This window comes from Stomoxys calcitrans, chromosome 1, assembly GCF_963082655.1.
Source record: "Stomoxys calcitrans chromosome 1, idStoCalc2.1, whole genome shotgun sequence".
Taxonomy (NCBI): domain Eukaryota; kingdom Metazoa; phylum Arthropoda; class Insecta; order Diptera; family Muscidae; genus Stomoxys; species Stomoxys calcitrans.
The window spans coordinates 43,261,551-43,280,505 of NC_081552.1; the positions used below are offsets into that span (position 1 = coordinate 43,261,551).

General features: G+C 37.8%; 1 protein-coding gene across 1 annotated transcript in view; it reads left to right on the forward strand.

Moving 5' to 3' along the window:
- LOC106094364 (mucin-2-like) overlaps window positions 1-18,955 on the forward strand; it is a 267,611-nt gene that overhangs the window by 142,782 nt on the left and 105,874 nt on the right. The gene's annotated exons all lie outside the window — the stretch shown is intronic.

Here is an 18,955-nt window from a genome sequence, read left to right on the forward strand (position 1 = left end):
GAACTCGACAAATGCGAACCATGGTGGAGGGTATATAAGATTCGGCCCGGCCGAACTTAGCACGCTTTTACTCGTTTTTTTTTTACCTACAAAACCATATGAACAAAAATCATTATTATCATCTTGTTGGAGAGGAATCGCAGGCGCGATAAGTTCTCAAGGTGACTGTCGATAGCTAAAACATCTCTTAGGCGCTGTTGAAGAGGTAACTATATTTCGTTGCAAATATTTATCTCAATGGCATCGTGATGATGGCGATGATGAATGAACATCAGAATGTATGTAAATGATATCTACTACCGTAGTCAAAAATTCAAAGACTATGAATCTAACAACAAAGTGTGCTACCGACATATTTTCAAAGTAAATCAAATCAAAACGAAAAAGAATATTAAAATCGTACAACAAGTCGTTTGTCATATCAGCAAAGATTAAAGCATCTAGGAACCGAACAAGGAAGATGGAAATACCGGTTTACATGGGAGCTATATAAGGTTATAAACCGATTTGGACCCTACCTGGCACAGTTGTTGAAAGTAATACCAGAACGTGCAAAATTTCAGCCAAATCGGACAAAAATTGCAGCTTCCAGGGGCCCAAGAAGTCAAATGGGGAGATCGGGTTATATGGAAGCTATATCAGGTTTTTGACTGATTTGGACCGTACTTAGCACAGTTGTCGAAAGTCTAAACAGAACAGCATGTGCAAAATTTCAGCCGAATCGTATTAAAATTGAGGCTTCCAGGGGCTCAATGAGACAAATCGGGAGATAGGTTTATATGGGAGCAATATCAGGTTATAGACCGATTTGAACCGTATTTGGCATAGTTGTTGGAAGTCGTAGCGAAACTTTACATGCAAAATGTCAGCCAAATCGGGCAACAATTGCGGCTTCCAGGGGTTCAAGAAGTCAAATCGGTAGGTCGGTTTATATGGAAGCTATATCATAATCTGAACCGCTATGGCCCATTCGCTATCCCTAATGACCTACGTGAATATTAAGTATCTGTGCAAAATTTCAATCGGCTTGCTTTACACGTTCGACCGCTATCGTGATTTCGACAGACGGACGGACGGAAGGAATGTCGAGACGATCAAGAATTTATATACTTTATGGAGTCTAAGACGAATATTTTTGCTATAAACGGTATGACTAGATTAGTATACCCCCATCCTTTGGTGGTGGGTATAAAATTATAAAACAAGTAAAAAGACGTTAAGTACGGTCGGGCCGAACTTTGATTTCCCACCACCTCGGGTACATATGTAATCCAAATTTTGTAATAGTCCGGTGAAAAATGCATTTATGCCCCCATAGTAGCTATATCGAATATATGGTCCGATGTGGACCAAATTCGACACGGACATTGAGTGGTCCCTCTGTCCCAAATTTCGCCAAAATCGGACAATAAATGCGCTTTTTATGGGCCCAAAACTTTAAATCGGGAGATCGGTCTAAATGGCAGCTATATATCAAAATCTGAACCGATCGGGGCCAAATTGAAGAAAATTGTGAATGGGACCAATACAACTCACTGTCCCAAATTTCGACGACATCTGTCAATAAATGCGCCTTTTATTGGCCCAAGACCTTAAATCGAGAGATCGGCCTGTATGGCAGATATGTCCAAATCTAAACCGATCTGAGCCAAATTGAAAAATGATATCGGAAGCCCTAACGTAATTCACTGTCCCAAATTTCGGCAATATCGGATAATAAATGCGCATTTTATGGGCCCCAGACCTTAAATCGAGAGATCGGTCTATATGGCAGCTATATCCCAATCTGGACCGATTTAGACCAAATTGCAGAGGGATTTCGAGGGGCCTAACATAATTCAGTGTCCCAACTTTCGGCGACATCGGGCAATATATACGCCTTTTATGGACCCCAAACCTTAACTCGAGACATCGGTCTATATGGTAACTATATCTAAATCTGAACCGATCGGAACGATATCGACTGGTCCAACGCAACTCACTGTGTCAAATTTCAGCAAAATTGGATAATAAATGTGGCTTTTATGGGCGGATCGGTCTATTTGGGGGCTATATAAGAATATAGTCCGATATAGCTCATCTGCGAACTTAACCTGCTTATAGATAAAAAACGAATCTTCAGCTCAATATCTCTAATTTTAAAGGCTGTAGCGTTATTTCGACAGATATACGGACGGACGAATATACAATGTGATGTATGTTGGTCAAAACACGTATTCGAAGTGTCGAAGATGCATCCAAGTGTTGGGGCTTTCTTAAGCGGTGCCAGAAATACTTCACCTCTTCTGATCTTCTCAATATCTTTACTACCTACATCAGGCCGAGGATGGAATATAACTCTCATATATGAACAGGAGCTCCAAAATTATCCTTGAAGCTGCATGACCGGGTTCAACAGAGAGCGATGGTGTCGATTGGGGACAGTAGGGTATCCAACTCTATTGCTTCTCTTGAACATCAACGGAATGTGTAGCGTTGTATTGCCCTATCGTTATTTTCCTGGCGTGCGTTCCAGGGATATTCGTCTTTTTACCCCTGACGTTAGGATGTGCACCAGGAGTACAAGACATGCCAGGAACTCGCACCCATTTGTAATGGATTGGCCAGTCGACCGAGCTATGCATTACGCAGAAAACTCATTTTTCGCCCGAACCATTCGTTTGTGGAATCAACTTCCGGCTAATGTCTTTCCCACCGACATTGACGTTCAGAAAATTAAGACGAATACCAATAAACAGTACTCCCTCTTTCCCACCTCCAACTTTTAACTTTCCTAATTGCCAACGCAATGCACTGCATATACAGAGGACATCCCCTGCGTGTTGGTTATGTGAAAAAAAATGATTCGGCCCGGCCGAACTTAGCACGCTTTTACTTGTTTCTAAATGAAAATTAAAATTTGTGCTCATGCCCGGGCCCCGCTAATTAATTTTTATACCCTCCACCGTCGTCATATATATATATGATCTTGACATTCTGATTCGAAATAGCCGTGTCCGTCCGTACGTCTGTCGAAATCACGATAACGATTGAACGCGTAAAACAAACCGCTTGAAATTTTGCACAGATACTCGTTGGGGATGGCAAATGGGCCATATCTGTTCAGATTTAGATATTTTTCCCATTTAAACCGATCTCCCGATTTGACTTCTTGAGCCCCTGGACGTCACAAATTTTGTCCGATTTGGCTGAAATCGATTTTGGCTGCAATTTTCCACGTGATATTCTGCAATGTGTTCCAACAACTATGCTAAGTACGATCCAACAACTACGCCAATTATGGTCCAAACGGACCTTACCGGGCACAGTTGTTGGAAGTCGTCACAGAACACTACATGCAAAATTTCAACTAAATCGGACAAAAATTGGGGCTCGTAAGGGCTCAAGAAGTCAAATCGGGAGGCCGGTTCATATGGGAGCTATATCAGGTTATTGACCGATTTGGACCTTACAAAGCACAGTTGTTGGACGTCAACCAAATCGAATGAAAATTGAGGCTTCTAGGGGCTCAAGAAGTCAAATAGAGATACCGATTTACATGGGAGTTATATCAGGTTATAGACCAATTTGGATCGTATTTGGCACAGTTGTTGGAAGTCGTAGCAAGACGCTACAAGCAAAATTTCAGCAAAAAATTGCGTATTGAAAGGACTCAAGAATTTAAAACGGAAGATCGGTTTATATGGGAGCAATATCAGATTGTAGACTGATTTTGACCGTACTTATCACAATTGTCATATCAACTCTACATGCTCAATTTCAGGCAAATTGGAAAAAAATTGTGGATTGTTAGGACTCAAGATGTCAAATCGGGAGATCGGCTTATATGGGAGCTATTTTTGGTTATAAACCGATTTGTACCGTACTAGGCACATATGTTGGAAGTTTAACAGCCACCACATTCAAAATTTTAGTCAAATCGGAAGATCAGTTTATACGGGAGCTATATCAGGTTGTTAACCGATTCGGACCATACTTAACACGGTTTTTGGAAGTCTTCAGAGAATACCACATGCAAAATTTCAGCCAAATCGGACATTGACGCTACCAGGGGCTCAATAAGTCAAATCGGGAGATTGGTTTATATGGGAGCTATATCTAAACCTGAACTGATATGACCCATTTGCAATCCCCAAGTATCTGTGCAAAATTACAAGCGGCTAGCCTTACGTGTTCGACCGCTATCATGATTTCGACAAATGGACGGACGAACATTGCTAGATCCACTCAGAACATCGAGACGATCAGGAATATATATACTTTATGAGGTATTAGACTAATATTTCGAGGTGTTACAAACGGAATGACTAGATCAGTTTTCCCTCATCCTATGGTGGTGGGTATAAAAACGTGTTAAATTCGGACGTGCCGATATTCACCCTATTTTATTACTTCACTACACTCACTTCACTACTATATCCAAAATTATATCTAAATAGGGGCTGGTCGCGGTAATATATTTTTCTGGTCCCGAGAACTCATATACATGGAACAGTTTCAGCAAAATCGGGTAATAAATACAGATCTTATGGGTTCCAGACCATTTGTCAGCAGATCGGTCTATATGGCAGCTATATCCAAATATAGTCCGATCTGAATCATCTTTAGGTTGGATGTTGGGAGCCTTAAAAACACTCACTGTTTCCAATTTCAGCGAAATTGGGTAATAACTGCAGCTTTTATGGGCCTTAGACCCTTAACCTCCAGATCGGTCTATTTGGCAGCTTTATTTATCTATCAATATATTATATAACAAGTAAAAAGGCGTTAAGTTCGGCCGGGCCGAACTTTGGATACCCACCAACTCGGGTATATATGTAAACCACCTTTCATCAAAATTCGGTGAAAATTTCATACCTTATACTCATATACCTCATACCGATCTGAACTATATACGACACGGATGTCGAAAAGCCGAACATAAGTCACTGTGTCAAATTTCAGTGAAATCGGACTATAAATGCGCCTTTTATGGGGCCAAGACTTTAAATCGAGATATCGGTCTACATGGCAGCTATATCCAAATCTGGACCGATTTGGGCCAAGTTGCATAAACATGTCGAAGAGCCTAACACTAAGCACTGTCCCAAATTAAGCGAAATCGGACAATAAATGCCTCTTTTATGGGCCCTAAACCTTAAATCGTGAGATCGCTCTATATGGCGGTTATTTTCAAATCTGGACCGATCTGGGCAAAATTGAAGAAGGACGTCGAAGAGCCTAACCAAATTCACTGTCTCAAATTTCAGCGACATCGGACAATAAATGCGTCTTTTATGGGTCCAAAACCTAAAACCTAGATATCGGTCTATATGGCAGCTATATCCAAATCTGGGCCGATCTGTGCGATATTGCAGAAGTATGTCAAGGGGCTTAACTTGACTCACTGTTCCAAATTTCGGCGACATCGGACAATGAATGAGCATTTTATGGCCCCAAAGCCATAAATCAAGAAATCGGTCTATATGGCAGCTATATCCAAATCAGAACCGATCTGGACCATTGAATTGAAGAAATATGTCAAAGGGCCTAACACAACTCACTGTCCCAAATTTCAGCAAAATCGTTTCGGTTTTCTGCTGTATTATTTTTTGCAAATTTCCCACCCTAAGATGGGCCTTACCAAAAGGTTCATCAGGTAGTTTAAGTGGCTATCTTTGCCATAGACACAAATTTATTTAGTAAAGTGTGAATATCCAACATTGTGTTAAACTGTCAGAGGGGAAGGCTCAACGAACGTACACAGAATCAGAGCTATTGGAGAGTAGGTTACGTTACAGAGGCGACATTTTTCTATTTACGTCTTGAAAGCGAAAGCTCAGTGCTGCGGGTTTAATTGAAAATTTAACTTAAAGATAAAAAGCCTCCTTTTTATAGTCTAGGCCAAGTGGGATACCGATAAGCACACATTTTTTTCGTTTTGTCACTCAGTTCGTTCGCAACGTCATTGAAAACAGCTGATTTTATAAAGGGAAAATAGCTGTTTTCAATGACTTGGCGAACGAATCGAGCGACAACAACTAAAAGCGGAAAAAGTTCGGCCGGGCCGAATCTTACAAACCCTCTGCCATGGATCTTATTTGTCATTTTTTTGCCCGATATCTCTTTATAGGCAAACACAGGATAATGGATAAAAAATTCAAAGCTATTGGAGCTATTTCAAGCTATCAACCAATTCGGAACATGCTTGGTTTGGCTATTGGAGACCATAGTAGATGTCATTGCGCAAAATGTCAGCAAAAATTGGTTTAGAATTGAGCCCTATAGTGGCTTAAGAATTAAAATCAAGAGATCGGTTCATTTGGGAGCTATATCAGGTTATGGAGCCAATCAGACCATATTTGGCTCGTATGTGGAAGGTCATAAGAGAAGTCGTTAAAATAATGTTTAGCCAAATCGCATAAGCATTGCGCCCTCTAGAGGCTCAGAGAGTCAAATTAGGAGATCGGTTTATATGGGAGTTATATCAAGTTTTAAAAAATATCTTATAAAAATTTTGAGACAAATCAGATAAGTATTGCGGCGATTAGGGGCTCAAGAGTTTAGGTTCCAAAACCGGTTTATATGGCAGCTTTATCAAAACATAGAGAAATATGACTATGGCCAATTTAAAATCCCAACTGACCTACACTTATAGGAAGTATTTGTGCAAAATTTCATGAGACGAGCTTTATCCCTTCGAAAGTTAGCGTGCTTTCGGCAGATGGACGGACCGACATAGCTAAATCGACTTAGAATGTCAAGACGATCAAAAATATACATATATATTTTGTTGGGTTTCAGATGAATATTTCGATGTTTTACAAACGGAATGACGAATTTAGTTTTTGATGGAGGGTACAAAAAGAAAAACAAATTTAGTGGTCTAGGCCGTAAGTTTTTGTACTGAATTCTTAAATGGATAATGACTATTTTCGCAACTATTATTGAAGGAATATCCAGGAAGGAATATCGAACCGAACACTGATTTTGGTAATAAAATTCAATGATTTGCAAGCGTTGCTCGTTAGTAAGTCTATTCATGATGAAATGTTAAAGCATACTGAGCATCTTTCTCTTTGACACCATGTCTGAAATCCCACGTGATCTGTCAAATACTAATGCATGAAAATCCTAACCTCAAAAAAATCACCCTTTACTTACTTTTCAAAAATAATGAACTTTTTATGGGATATAATTAATTGAAATCATTTTATTTTTTTTAATACAGTTAATTTCTGTACGAAATAAATATATTCAAATGAGATTTAGTCTTTTTTTAACTAACACAAAGAATTCAAATTGTCTTTGCTTTTAAAACTAAAAATGATTTATGTGAAAAACAAATTATAAGGTATTTACAGTAGCGTGAAAAATTAGTACAAAAGTAAGTTTCAGAATGATAAAGGCAAGCTTACATTAATCATATATTTGACCGAATTTGTTTTATCATGTTTGGCCAATATTTAAATTTCATATAGTTTTGTTTATAAATCGAGTAGAATTAATCAACAGATGGCGAATCATTTTCCTGGTCCGATGTTTTGCTGTTTTTTGATTTCTTAACGCTCTCGTTCTTAAAATACCGGTTTTTGGCGTTTTTTATGGCCTGTTTGATAAGCTGCTCAAATGTGCCGTTAGATGGCTCATTGGTGTTAACGGCTGCCTCTGTTATGAAAAAATAATATATTAAATATGTAATTTAAAAATCATGCTCACAATTATTTATACTTACTTTCAATAATCTCCATTAGGGTTCTATAGTTTTTTAGGGCTTTTTTCTTGTGGTAACCGTAGAAATTATAATCAAGAATTAAATCTTGACTTATTATGGCCGTCAACCCCTTTACAATACCTTTTCCGGCAAGGAGAGATCTTATAGCATTTATCTGAAAATATTATTTTACAATACAAATTTAATATTTTACTTTCATAATAATATATCATATATATATACAATTGGTAATTTATTTTCGTCATTAATTAGATCATCCATTGCCTTTAAATTTTTTTCTGTCTTTATTGGGAATTTTGATAAGAAATCCGAGGACATACTGAGGGACGATTTGACAATCGAATTGAAGGTGATATTCTGTTCCGCTGATTCTTTTATTTTTATTTATTTTATCTGCTGATTATTTTATTGTGATTTGTCATGGTCTCTGTTTAACAAAAGATACAAAAATAAATTAAAATAAAATAAAGTAAAATAAAATGAAATGGAATAAAATAAAATGAAATAAAATAAAGTAAAGTAAAATGAATGGACTAAATAAATATACCCCCATCCTACGGTGGTGGGTATAGAAAAGTTAGATTTTAAATACTTTCCTAAAATCATATTATTCCGTGCTTTAACTTTTTCTTCCTTTTGCAAAATGAAATCTGTAAACAAAACATAATCAGTACACAAACTATTTTTGGCACAGGTGGCTTTTTTTGGCCTAGAGACGGACGCTATTGATCGTATCGTAATTACTTTAAGATTTAACAGAATTCTTTTCGTTTTCAAATTTTCTTTTGAATTATTACTTAATTTTTGGTTATTCTTTAACTTCTTATTACCAATAAGTAATTATTTAACTCATTAAAGGTAACCCATTAATAGGTATTCCTACGAGTAACAAGAATTTTCTTACTGGTATGCCTGTGGGTAATGGCATGTACTTACCTAGTTTTTGCTGGGAATGTTTTCTAAAGCAAAGCTTTTCTAAAATATTTCCTAAATACAAAACAAAATTGCAATGATTTTTTTTTTAAATAGAAACGATATTTCAATAACATTTTTTTATGAAACTAAATTTCAACAACATATTTTCTAAAAAACTAAATTTTAATGAAATTTTTTTTTAAAAATGTCTTTGAAGTTAATATTTTCATGAAAATTTCTCGAAAGACAAACATTAAAAAAATTTTCTTTAAAGACTTACGGCAGTATTCACAAAACTTAATGATGCTTTAAAATAGGATTATTGGAAGTTCTGTAAAGGAAATCTGTCAGATAAGCCTACATTTCAATTTGGGGAAAAATTACAAAATGTACAGCTTTTGGAAGTTTGATTTTCTTTCAAGAAAATCTTGATACTGTTATACATTTTTCATTTTTATACATAAAAAATTTGAAAATTTGAGCAAATGAAATGAGCCATCATGTGTTTATAGATGGCTCATTTGATTTGTTCAAATTTTCGCATAGAAATGCTTTTGTTATATAACAATATTACGAATAATGATTTTCTTAAAATGTACAAAGAAAAACTCTGCCGAAAATTGACTGGTCAAATTCGCAAAATATTGAGAAAAAAATTCGAAAACTTCATAACAGGTGAGATTTCTATTGTACCCTATTAGTCATCATCCCTTAAAAAGCGATTTTCGGTCGATTTAAATAAAGTTTGAAGAAGAGTTTGAGCAAAATGTAGGTGGTTTTTTTTATAAAAATTGGTCAAATTGTATTTTCTTCAAATGCATCTACAATATATTTGCTATGCGTTTTAAGTTTGTGTGCGTATTATTTTATGGAAATGGATAGCATATCGGTTCATATGTAGAAATAGCTCCCATATAAACTGATCTTCCGATTAGATTTATTGAGCCCCTGGAAGCCGTAAGAGCCGATTTGGTTGAAATTTTGCATGTAGTGTTCTGTTATCATTTCCAATAGCTGTGCCAAGTACGGTCTAAATCAGACTATAACTTGATTTATTATAGCTCCCATATTAACCGATCTTCCGATTTGATTTCTTGAGGCAGAAGTTTGGTATGTGGAATAAAATTAGGCCCTTCAACTAAATTTATTTTGTATAAATTTTTAGCAGAATTCATGGTGGTTCCAATTTTGGGAACCCAAGATTCGCCCAGCCTGAACTTAGCACGCTTTTATTTGTATTTATAATCTAAACTTCTAGGTCTCATCACTCTCTTATTTTATCTGAGCCCTATACTGGCATGGTTAGGAAATAAGTCCTGTTTTGGGATGCTGGTACGGCCTTTCAGATATTTTGCCCCAATTTGGATATCATTTTCGTGCTCTACTCCCAAATACCTTCCATTTAAGTTTTATATTGGTGTGGTTTACAGACCATATCAATATCCGGTATGGGGGTATTTTTGGGGGTGAGGTGGACGCCCATATATCAGATTCGTGCTCTGGTCTCAAAAACCTTTCATTTGAGCCCCATTTGTCATTATTGGTCTATATTTCCATTTGGCAGGTTTTGGAGGCGGCGCGGCCCCCCTAAATATTCCACTGTTTCGAACCGAACACTGATTTTGGTAATAAAATTCAATGATTTGCAAGCGTTGCTCGTTAGTAAGTCTATTCATGATGAAATGTCAAAGCATACTGAGCATCTTTCTCTTTGACACCATGTCTGAAATCCCACGTGATCTGTCAAATACTAATGCATGAAAATCCTTACCTCAAAAAAATCACCCTTTATGTTTCAAACCGGTTTAAAACTTGATATAGCTCCCATATAGACCGATCTCCTAATTTGGTTTTTTGAGCCTCTAGAGGACGCAATTCTTATGCGATTTGGCTAAACTTTAATTTAACGACTTCTCCTATGACTTTCCACATACTCATCTTATTCGGTCCACAATCTGATATAGCTCCCATATGAACTGATCTCCCGATTTTAATTCTTGAGCCACCATAGGGCTCAATTCTTATCCAATTATGGTTGACATTTTGGACAATGACTTCTACTATGGTCTCCAACAGCCAAACCAAGCATGATCCGAATCGGTTGATAACCTAAAATAGGTCCAATAGCTTTGTAATGTTTATCCATTATGCTTTGTTTGCCTATAAAGAGATATCGGATAAAAAAATGACAGATGAGATCCATGATAGAGGGTATGTAATATTCGGCCCGGCCGAACTTTTACTTGTAGTCACTCGATTTGTTCGCCAAGTCTTTGAAAACAGCTATTTTCCCTTCATAAAATCAGCTGTTTTCAATGACTTGGCGAACGAATTGAGAGACAAACGAAAAAAAAATGTGTGGTTATCGGCACGCCACTTGAGCTCGACTATAAAAAGGAGGCTTCTCTTCTTTGAGCTAAATTTTCAATCGTTCGTTGAGCCTTCCCTTCTAACAGTTTAACACAAAATAAAAAAATTTTTATCTATGGCAGAGATAACCACTTAAACTTCCCCAAACACCTATTGTTAAGGCCCGTCTTAGGGTGGAAAGTTTTAAAAAATAATACAGCAAACAACCGCAACGAAATTCCTATACATTTTTTTTTTATTTTACGAACCGATGGGTTGAAATAACAAAGATAAATGCTGTATTATAAATTTTTACCAATCTGCCCTCTCCTGTTTGTGTTGGCGTCTGCATTCAGTTGATCCAATTGCAAACAGCTAATAGATGGCGCTTATTTAAATGTTAGTGCTGCCATCGATAAGGGAAAGGTTTAGACTATAATACACAAAATGTTGTTAAAATAACTTAAAAGTTCTTCGATCCATGTTGCCCCGGATCCTTGAACAATCACATATAAACGACTGAGACTTTGACTTTTCTCCCATCTGTTAGAGCTTTTTTGAACATTTTGTTATGAGTCTATAAATTTCCTTTGTCTGTGCTGCTACTTGCTTGAAGCGGCTTAGCGCCTATAATATTGATCATGATGTGGTAGTTGTCTATAACTGACTATATGGCTACCTGTTGAATAGTCATAATATAGTCTTTTTTAAATCAAATCAAATTGCCATATAAAACGATTCTCAGTGGTAAAGAAGTAATTTGCAGGTTTTTATATTAGGTGCGGTGACAACAGTTCATAGTAATTAAACCATATAAAACTTTTGAACGTGGAAGTGTTGCCTAGCAGCACATTGTTTGGACTTGTCTAGTAAAAGAAGGCTCCTTGTCGATGAGCTAAAAATGGCTGACGGACATTTCTAGATCGTCTTAGATTTTTACGCTGATCAAGAATATATATACTTTACTAGCTGACCCGGGCCCGCTCCGCTGCGCCTTCTTTTACTTTATATGGAACAAAAGTTTTCTTGAAATATTTATTTTCGACAATTACAGAGCTTTTAGTGAAATAACATGCTACGAAAATAGTATATCGCTTGACTAACAGTTTAACAATATAAGTGCCTTTATCTGAATCCCATATGATCTTTATTGGTCTACGAATTTAAGTTTGGATGTAAGGTGTACTCCATACTTAAAATACTTCATATCAGCACGATATTCTCATGATGTCTGATTTAGTGGTGTTTTCGGGGGTGAGGTGGTCCCCCAGATACTTGGCCCTGAAAAAATATCAGCATTGTGCTTTACTCTCAAATACCATTTATTTAAACCCCATATTGCCATTGGCTTAGGAGGAGTTTACAGAATGAGGCGTCCCCCAAACACATGGCCCCAAAATAGGTTATCAAATTCGTTTTCTAATCTTAAATACCACATATTGGCATGGTCTAAAAATTTGTATACTTTGCAGGGTGTTTTGGAGAAGGGGTGATTCCCTAAATACATGGTCCTAAATTTGGATATCAAATTAGTATTCTACTCCCAAATACCTTTATTTGAGCCCCATTTTGCGATGGTGACTAAAAAATTGCTGCTTGTGAGGTATTTTGGGAAAGCGGTTCACCCCCAGAAAATTGGTCCCGAAAGTAGGTATCAATTCTTGCTCTAACCCCCATTACCTTTCATTAAAGCTCCACATTGACATGATCGGTATATATGGCCGATTAAGGGGTGTTTTGGGGATTGGAGTGGTCGCCCAAACACTAAGCCCGGAAAATATATCGGCAACGTGCTCTATTCTCATATATCTATATATCATTTATTTGAACCCTATATTGCCATTGGCCTCAAACTTGACATCAAATAGTTTTTAAAATCTCATTTAAACTCCTTTATGCAAAAGTCAGCAAACATGTCCGGTTTTGGGTATTTGCCCTAAAAACTATAAATATTTAGTTCCACTCTCTTTACGACCCAAAATGTCTTGGTGAGCAAATACTATTTGGGGGTTGTTATGGTGGTCGGACGTCCCCTAGACAGTTGGTCCCTAATGTTGATATCAGATATGTGGTCTATTCCCAAATACCTTTAATTGGAGCCCCATATTTCCATAGACGGCTAACGTGACCGGCTTGGGGGGTGTTTTGGGGTATGGGCCACCACTCAGTGAGTTGGCCTTAAAAATATCTATCGGATTCGTGTTTCACTTTAAAACCCCTCTTATTTGAGCCTCATATTGCAATAGTCAGAAAATACTTACTATTTGGGTGGTGTTGTGGGGGTGGGGTGGCCCCATACACACTTTTCCCGAATATTGATATCAGATTCGTGCTTTAGTCCCAAAGACCTTTCATTTGAGCCCCATATGGCTATGGTCGTAAATTTGTCCCTTTGGGGAATGTTTTTGGGGAGAGGCGGTCCCCAAGCACTTGGTCCCCTATTCGGATATCAGATACTAATTCTACACTTAAATACCTTTTATTTAAGCCCCATATTCCCATGGTCAGTAAATAAGTCCTATTTGTGGGGTGTTTTAGGAAAGGGGTGGACCCCCAGAAACGTGATCCCTCATTTGGATATTAGATTCGTATTCTACTCGCAAATACCTTTCATTTGAGTCCTATATTGCCATGGTCGCTAAATATGTCCGATTTAGGGATGTTTTGGGGCTTGGGGTGGTCCCCCTAGCACTTGGTCCGGCAATTGGATATCAGATACGTTTTCTTATCCTAAATACCTTTCATTTGAGTCCCATATTGTAGTGATTGGTCTAGTTGAAGTTGAAGGGCATAATTTTATTCCATACACCAGAGGAAGTCAAATAGGGAGATCGGTCTATAAGGGAGCTATATCCTGTTATAGACCGATTTAATCCGTACTAGACAAAGTTGTTGGAAGGCATAACGAACACTACATGCAAAATTTCAGCCAAATCGGACTAAAATCGCGGCTTGTAAGCACTTAATAAGTCAAATCGGTAGATCGGGGTATATAGAAGCTATATCAGGTTATAGACCGATTTGGGCCGTACCTGGCACAGTTGTTGAAAGTCATAATACAACAGCCAAATCGGACCAACATTGCGGCTTGTAAGGACTGGGTTATAGACCGATTTCAACCGTACTAGACAAAGTTCTTGGAAGTCAAAAGAAGAACCAATTGGAACTACGATATCCCTGGTAACAAAAGTTACATAGACTTCTATACGGATGGTTCCAAACTATCGATCAGGCGGGCTTTGGGGTGTACTCTAAAGATTTAGAACTGGTCATATCTAGAGATGGGCGATTGGAAAATACCCAAAAGATATTTACCCGATAAATTGGGTAAATACCCGTGTATTTACCCATTTATACCTAAAAGCTGGGTTTTTATAAATTTGCAGATATCTTGGGTATAAAAATATTTTTCAAAATTTTGTTTATGATTTTGTATTCTTTGTATTCTATTGAGGCCATAAAAGATCCATTTATTACCCGAATTCGATGAAATTTGGCACAGTGTATTCTGGTGGACCCCTACCCTGTCAAATGTGGTACAGATCGGACCATATTTGGATATAGCTGCCATATATACCGATCTCCCGGTATTGTGTATTGGGCCTATAAAAGGAGCATCTCTTATTCGAACACCGAATAAGAAATGGTCACAAAGAGGGGCTGAGAGGATTCCAAAACTATGTAACCTAATCTAGACTTGAAGAGCTCTACCGCTTTGCTGTCACTGGCTAGAACAGACGTCTTAGTCATTGTGTCCGTCATGACAAGTCACTGCCTAATCGGCAAACATGCTGACAGACTGAAGTTTACCAGCAATGACTTCTGCAGAAGTTGTGAGTACATCGGAAAAGAAGAGACTATAGAACACCTTCTGTGCATGTGTCCCGCACTAGTAGTCAGAAGGAGTTCAACTTTAGGTTCTCATTTCTTTGAGAACCTGTCTTATTTAGCAGATGTGAACATTCGCAAGTTATTGGGCTTGGGCGATCTGAATGGTTTCAATGGTAGGAATTAGAATGGATATTCCTTCTTCTGTTTCTGTGGTACAACAATGGACGAAACCGTATAAGTGGGTCTGATGGCGGACTGCCACTTAAACCTAACGTAACCTAGAAGTCTTAATAGAACACTACAAGCAAAATTGCAACCAAATCGGACAAAAATTGCGGCTTGTAAGGTTTCAAGAAGTCAAATCGGGAGATCAGTTCATATGGGAGCTATATCAGGTAATAGACCGATATAGCTCCCAGACAAATCGGACAAAAATCGCCGCTTGTAAGGACTCAAGAAGTCTAATCGGTTGATCGGGGGAAGCTATATCAGGTTATAGACCTATTCGGAACGTACCTGGCACAATTGTTGAAAGTCATAATACAACACTACATGTTAAATTTCAGCCAAATCGGACTAATATTGCGGCTTATAAGGGCTGAAGAAGTTAAATCGGGAGATCGGCTTATAAGGAAGCTATATCAGGTTATCGATCGGTTTGTATCACTCTTGTCGCAGTTACTAGAAGTCGAAACAAAAAACTTTATTCAAAATTTCACCCAAATTGGACAAAAATTGCGGCTTAAGAAGTTAAATTGGGAGATCGGTTTGTATGGGAGCTATATCTAAATCTGAACCGATATGGCCCATTTACAATCCTCAACGGCCTACATTAATATTAGGCTTCTGTGCAAAATTTTAAGTGGCTGGCTTTACTTTACAGTTTACGAAATGATGTACAAAAGTAGGGCGTCGCCCTCGAAGGTTTTCGCTTTGCAGCACAGTTTTCGATTTCGTTGACTCACCAAAATGCCTGAGTAAAAAATTTTGCCTCAAACATAAAAAAATGTTCTCCAGTGTCCTTCATTAATGTTCCCGACATTTGGTAAGGTATTCTAAAAAAGAGGCTTTCTAAAAGTTCGATAACTCACTGCCCCTAATTCCTGCGAAATCGGATAATATATAAAGCTTTTATGGGATTAAGACCCTAAATCGGAAAATCGGTCTACATGGTATGACCTAGGTATGATCCGATCTGAACCATATTTGAGTCGGATGTCGGGAAGCTTACAACTCATTGTTTAAAATTTCAGCGAAATCGGGTAATAAATACAGCTTTTATGGGCTTAGACCCATATATGGTCCGATTTGGCCCGTTCAAGAACTTAACCTGCGTGCAGTAAAAAGAAGTAACTGTGCCAAATTTCAGCTCAATATCTCAATTTTTGAAGCCTGTAGACGATTACAACAGTTGGAAGGACCAACGGACAATCACACGGACAATCACACGGACATTTACGATGATCCAAATCCCAGAAACGAATATTTCGACGTGTTGCAAACAGAATAACTAAATGAATAGACCCGCTTTTCTATATCATTCCGTTTATAACACCACGAAATTTTCATCTAAGACTACATAAAGTGTATATATTCTTGATCGTCTCGACGTTTTGAGTCGATCTAGCCATGTTCGTCCTTCCGTTGGTCGTAATCAGGATAGCGGTCGAACGCGTAAAACTAGCCGCTTCAAATTTTGATTTCCCGATCAGTCCTCTAGAGTCCCTGGAATCCGCAATAGTTGTCCGATTTGGCTGAAACTTTGCATGTGTTTTTTTTATGACCTACAACAATTGTGCAAGTCCTTGATTTCCCGATCTTTCCTCTAGAGTCCCTGGAATCCGCAATAGTTGTCCGATTTGGCTGAAACTTTGCATGTGTTTTTTTATGACCTACAACAATTGTGCAAGTACGGTCCAAATCGGTCTATAACCTGACAAAGCTCCCATATAAACCGATCTCCGATTTCGCTGAAATTTTGCATTTGGCGTTATGACTTCCAACAACTGTGTGATATACGGTCCAAATCAGCCTATAACCGGATATATCTTCCTTATAAACAGGTCTTTCGATCATCCTTGTTTGGTTCCTTGAAGCTTTTGTTTTGCTGGTTTGACAGAAGTTTGGTATGTAGAATAAAATTGTGCTCTTCAACTAAATTTATTTTTTATAAATTTTTAGCAGAATCCTTGGTGGTGGGTTCCCAAAATTCGGTCCGGTCGAACACCTTTACTCGAACACACTCTACCCACACGCAGAAGATGTCCCCAATATTTTCAGTACATTGCATTAAAGAAAATACTTGAGGACCGGAGAGGAAGGAGCGAGAAGTGTTTATTGATATTTTTTTTGAATTTCTGAATGTCGTAGCCAGAAGTCAATTCTAAAATATGATTGCTGAAGAGCTATTCGAAATTTTTCAAAAAAAAGGGGATACCCACCACCTCGGGTACATTTGTAAACCACCTTTCGTCAAAATACGGTGAAAAATGCCCCACAGCAGCTTATGCCCCACAGCAGCTATATCGAAATATGCTCCGATTTGGACCAAATACTAATAAGTAATTGAACAATTACTTGGTTCAATTGTGTATAACTAAATATTGATCCTTTTAGTAGCTATATCTAAAAAAAAAGCGATCTGAACCATACGTCGAAAAGCCTACGTCGAAAAGCCGTCGAAAAGCCTAACATAACGTCGAAAAGTCGAAAAGCCACACGGACAATCACACGGACATTTACGATGATCCAAATCCCAGAAACGAATATTTCGACGTGTTGCAAACAGAATAACTAAATGAATAGACCCGCTTTTCTATATCATTCCGTTTATAACACCACGAAATTTTCATCTAAGACTACATAAAGTGTATATATTCTTGATCGTCTCGACGTTTTGAGTCGATCTAGCCATGTTCGTCCTTCCGTTGGTCGTAATCAGGATAGCGGTCGAACGCGTAAAACTAGCCGCTTCAAATTTTGATTTCCCGATCAGTCCTCTAGAGTCCCTGGAATCCGCAATAGTTGTCCGATTTGGCTGAAACTTTGCATGTGTTTTTTTTATGACCTACAACAATTGTGCAAGTCCTTGATTTCCCGATCTTTCCTCTAGAGTCCCTGGAATCCGCAATAGTTGTCCGATTTGGCTGAAACTTTGCATGTGTTTTTTTATGACCTACAACAATTGTGCAAGTACGGTCCAAATCGGTCTATAACCTGACAAAGCTCCCATATAAACCGATCTCCGATTTCGCTGAAATTTTGCATTTGGCGTTATGACTTCCAACAACTGTGTGATATACGGTCCAAATCAGCCTATAACCGGATATATCTTCCTTATAAACAGGTCTTTCGATCATCCTTGTTTGGTTCCTTGAAGCTTTTGTTTTGCTGGTTTGACAGAAGTTTGGTATGTAGAATAAAATTGTGCTCTTCAACTAAATTTATTTTTTATAAATTTTTAGCAGAATCCTTGGTGGTGGGTTCCCAAAATTCGGTCCGGTCGAACACCTTTACTCGAACACACTCTACCCACACGCAGAAGATGTCCCCAATATTTTCAGTACATTGCATTAAAGAAAATACTTGAGGACCGGAGAGGAAGGAGCGAGAAGTGTTTATTGATATTTTTTTTTGAATTTCTGAATGTCGTAGCCAGAAGTCAATTCTAAAATATGATTGCTGAAGAGCTATTCGAAATTTTTCAAAAAAAAGGGGATACCCACCACCTCGGGTACATTTGTAAACCACCTTTCGTCAAAATACGGTGAAAAATGCCCCACAGCAGCTTATGCCCCACAGCAGCTATATCGAAATATGCTCCGATTTGGACCAAATACTAATAAGTAATTGAACAATTACTTGGTTCAATTGTGTATAACTAAATATTGATCCTTTTAGTAGCTATATCTAAAAAAAAAGCGATCTGAACCATACGTCGAAAAGCCTAACATAGGTCACTGTGGCAAATTTCAGTGAAATCGAATTATAAATGCGCATTTTATGGGGAGAAGATTTTAAATCGAGTTATCGGTCTATATGGCAGCTATATGCAAATCTGGACCGATTTAGGACAAGTTGCAGAAAAATGTCGAAAAGCCTAACACAACTCACCGTCCCAAATTTCGGCAAAATCGGACAATAAAT